Here is a 5108-nt window from a genome sequence, read left to right on the forward strand (position 1 = left end):
CCCCCCCACCGTAAATTCATGAGAATCATCCTCGAGAAACATTTTCTCTTGTGATTCGTTGAACAAGTACGATATAAGTTCTTCGAGCGCAGCTTATTAGGCTTACTTGGCTAATCTTACTCCTATAGAGGCCTGTCTAGTGTTTTACGGCATTCACGCGTGTTGCGCATCAGGCCTAGATCTAGATCTAGATTTAACCATTGATTTAACTAAACATTACAGTACACGCAGTCACTCAAACTCAAACACCAGTCAGAAACCGTCTCTCAAAGATACATTTAGAGTGACCAATCACAAAACATTTCAGTCCCCCCAACCCCATCCCCACCCCCCCCCACCCCCAACTTAACCGAGTGAAAAGTAGGGTGTGAGTTAACGCAGTCCATCACTCTCTTTATACGGCGTGAGGGGCACTCTCACCAAACATCCGGTTTTCTAGTAAATTCTAGGCTTGTCTTTTGCAGGCTGTGCAGGTTGTAGTGAAAATTTCCCCTTGCCAAGCTTAACTTGTCGGCGTGTTTCGCGGATCGGAGCGTGCGTTTAGAGGGAGTGACCGTGCGTTTGTACGTCTAAATTATATAGTAAAAAACTCGTCCGATGACGAAAGCGTGCGTTTGAGCGGAGCGTGCTTTTGTATGGCGTGCGTTTAGGCCGAGACTACTGTATTGGGTTGAGGGATAAGGGCATAGTTGAGGGATAAGGGCATAGTTTAGTGGATTGGAGGTGGTGTAGCAGGGTTCAACAATACATTAAAGAGGCTACACACAGACACACACACACAGAAAGAGAGAGAGAGAGAGAGAGAGAGAGAGAGAGAGAGAGAGAGAGAGAGAGAGAGAGAGAGAGACAGAGACAGAGACAGAGACAGAGAAGGGAATGAAATAGCGAGAGAGAGAGAGAGAGAGAGAGAGAGAGAGAGAGAGAGAGAGAGAGAGAGAGAGAGAGAGAGAGAGAGAGGGAGGGTGAGAGAGAGGGAGGGTGAGAGAGAGAGAGAGAGGGAGATAGAGAGAGAGAGAGAGAGAGAGAGAGAGAGAGAGAGAGAGAGAGAGAGAGAGAGAGAGAGAGAGAGAAGAATTGCAAGATTTCCAGCACCGTGGTCGGCAATTAAGGTTCCTATTAAGCTGGCACATCGTTTGGATTCATTGGGCGGTCCGCAACCCGCCTATCCTTTTATTGTTGCACAAACTCCCTGGAGTGACCCCCGCTCCACACGCCCCACCGGTGTGGTCTCCGCGGGGGAGGCTTTGTGCCTTCAGGCAGATTTGGATAAGTGACTCGGCCCGCTCTGTAAGCCTCGTTAGGCTGTATCGGATGTCTTTCTGCTAGACTCACTGATATTGACTCAAACCAGATGATGTCTTTTGTGCGCGCCCGTCTTAATCTGGCACAAGTGGTGTCCGACGAGGAAATATTTGCCCACCCGAGGCGCTAACTGACCTGGCCAGTCATAACACATTAACGTTTCTGCCGCCTCGTTATCGAATTTGGCTGTCACAATATTTTCTTGAAGTACACTTTCGTTAATGTCTCTCACTTGGGTAACGAGGACAGCTTTAGGAAGAGTCGCCCGAGTACCTTTTTAACACAGCTTGCACAGGAGCTCTATATGCGATGTGCCAATATCGCGCTGAGAACCTGTGTCTCACTCAAAAGTTGAGAGGTCTTATTGGCTCTTGTGCTCAGTGACGTACGTGAGAAAACGATCTCGGGTGAAACGAGGAACGATCTCAACGGACAAAAGGATCAAACAACACCAGCAACAGAAGCAGTAGTAACACCACCTCCCCCCTTCCCCCCACCCAAACTCTTAAAATATGACACTATAACACTTCACTCACACGATCCTTCCGGGGGGGGGGGGGGGGGGGGGGGTATTTTTTTCCATCAACCACAAGCGTGAAGTAAAACGGCAGGATAGCCAAGAATTCAATAATGTATATGATAACGAGATAACCGTACCGACTTTTTAGGCTTCAAAAAGCAAAAGCTAAAATAATATTTTGCAGGTTGGTTTTCTGATGCCACCACCCACACTAGAACAGACGGTGCGCACGAATCTATGTTCGCAACTTCTTTTCACATATATTCGTCTTACCCCTCGATCCCCACTCCCATCCCCTACCCCCAACCAAGGGGCGCGCCGGTAGCTCAGTTGGTATTATGCTAGACCATGGTGCGGATGACCCCGGTTCAAGTCCCCTCTTGAACTTGAACTGTTTGGAGAGATTTCAATTCTGTCCACCCACCTGGCTAAGTACTATCACAGACAGAAGTTGATAATAATTCGTTTGTGTGAGTTTGCGTAAGTGTGTGTGTGTGTGTGTGTGTGTGTGTGTGTGTGTGTGTGTGTGTGTGTGTGTGTGTGTGTGTGTGTGTGTGTGAGGGAGAGGAAGAGAGATGGGTTGGGAGGGAGAGAGCGAGGGACACACAGAGAGATAGAGAGAGAGAGAGAGAGAAAGAGAGAGAGAGAGAGAGAGAGAGAGAGAGAGAGAGAGAGAGAGAGAGAGAGTCTGTCAGTCTGTCTATGTGAGTATGTGTGTTAATGTGTGTGCGTGATTTAGTAAGTGTGTGTGCCTGTTAGTGCGTGTGTGTATATGTGTTCGTGCGCTACGTTTTGCATGTTATCAATACCCATGCACATAAATCATATGAAATCATGGCGTTTGAAGTGTACATATATGTGAAATAATATTATATTTGTACAAGTACGAATTGTATCTAGCATGCACGGAATAAGTAACAGTGAACAACCCCCATTGGCAAAATTAGATAATTTGGAAGACGAGCTTCTTTGACCACGCTTACATTATAAAGACCAGCGCAAACTAAGTGAGATGCAGTACATTCAAGCAGACAGATGGAGATAATTGATTAAAAAAAAAAAAACTTATTCCACTCGGGAATCGCACGCACGTCTCCTGCTAGCAACAGTTAAGAGCCTTCAGTCACAATACAGGTACCACAGAACGATTACTCATTTACTGACGAACATCATTCATGACCCATGTGAAAGAAGAATATACATATAATATATGTACAAGAAAACCTATCTCACAATTTAAAAAAGGAAAAATTATTCAAGTGCTTGAGAATTATACATGATTTATATTTTAACTCTTATAATCAATAGTGTTGTTGTAAAGCCGAAAATAAACTGTTCCAAATTTTTTTTCTGGTCTAAAAATATGACACACATTTTGAGAGTTATGGCTCTTGAAACTTGGCGAACTAATCCTGTCTGAAAAATGAAAACAAACGCCCGCCCCCCCTCCCCCAGCTCCCAAAAATACCCAACTGATCTTGGGAAATTGATACCAGTACAGCAAAAATAAGAATCAGCTCAGAAAAACAAGGCCAGGTTGACGTTAAAAAAAGAAAAGGACAAAGGATTTGTTGCACTTGACACAACTCAGTGGAGATACTTATTACGTTTTTTTTTATGTAAGAGCGTACAGCAAGTCACAGTGGTGGCGTGTTCTTGGAAACCCCCTTGCATTGACTACAATGACAACAAAAACAATGGTAAAGTTAGGAGCTAGTAACATAACTACAACGCCCACAAAGAAGTCCAAGGGAAGGAGATGAAATAATATTTGTATCTCATCACAATCTGAAGTCCAGACTTCTCAACGCTGGAAAAATTCAGTTACCAAATGCACTACAGCAGCCAGCCTCTTTTTTACCTCGACTCATAACTAAACTATCCCAGATGTTAACACATCTTCAGGTTTGTAACACAAACAGGTATTTTCAATAATAAATAGATCTCTATGGGTTATACATAAGCTATCCTTCTTTTTTCTTTGACTTTACCCTATAAAAACACATATTACAAATTGGTCGTTGCTGATTTCACTGTTATCATTTTTATCATTTTCATTATTATGATTCTTATTATCATCATTATTATAATCATTATTATTTCATGATGACTAATATTATAATTTTCATTTTGATTATGTTCGTTGTTGTTATAATTATTTTTACCCTAATCATGAGTTGATATCACAATTATTATGATTTTAATTATCATCATAACCATTTTCTATTATCTTTACAATGGTTGTTACTATTACTACAATCATAATTTTCATTATTATTACTATTTCTATTATTTCATTCTTATCATTATCATCATTTTTATTACTGTTATTAGTTTGATATTATTATCATTATTATTATTATTATTATTATTATTATTATTATTATCATCAATATTATTACTATTATTGTCATTGTTGTTCTTGTTGAGGTTGTTAGAGGGTGGTTTGTTGTTCTTGTTGAGGTTGTTAGAGGGTGGTTGGTGGGTACTCTGAAGTGGTTTGCTCCTTCTTTTCTATAAAACATCTATCATCGTTGTCTCTCCTTCTTTTCTATGTTTGTCACTCACTTGTAACACCTCTAATCTTCGATACTTATTTGACTTTATGGTGTTGCAAATGCCGTAAAACTCTTAACAATGCCACTATCAATATAATCATTCTTATCTTTGTAATTGATATAATTATCATCTACTATTAATAAAATTATTTTCAACATTATCATTATAAAAACCATATGCACTTTAAACGAGAGTGACAAAAATGCATGTCCGATACGGGTTTCATTTTAAAGTTTTTGTCAATCATACATACTTATTTTGAACATTATCATTATAGGGAGCTTTGAGGAGAGGTAGTACCTCCTAATATGAGAAGGAAGGACGGGCACACAGGACCTCCCCCGACCCCTTAATCTCTCATATATTGGCTTTAAGCGCCACACCCTGTGACCTCACCTCAGCAGGCGTGCAAAACCATGTGAGGAGGGTGATGTTAACACGGCACCACTGGCCGTATGACATGTACCTAAGGCAACCGCCAGGGCGTAGACTTCCCAGACAAAGGACAACGGCCATGTGTTCGAGGTCAAGGTGAACCCCCAGGTATTGGAGGAAGTCGGCTGTGGCCCGGCCTGGAGAGGGATGGGCGCCGCCAGGCTTCACCAGCCCAAGACTCACTGTTAATGACTGACCTAATAAAGGAAGCCATACCGGGTTGGTAATCGGCCCGCCAAAGGACCACACTATCTGTTGTAAATCGAGACGGACGCGATAAATGTGCTACTGA

The sequence above is a fragment of the Aplysia californica genome, unplaced genomic scaffold, assembly GCF_000002075.1.
Source record: "Aplysia californica isolate F4 #8 unplaced genomic scaffold, AplCal3.0 scaffold00113, whole genome shotgun sequence".
Taxonomy (NCBI): Eukaryota; Metazoa; Mollusca; class Gastropoda; order Aplysiida; family Aplysiidae; genus Aplysia; species Aplysia californica.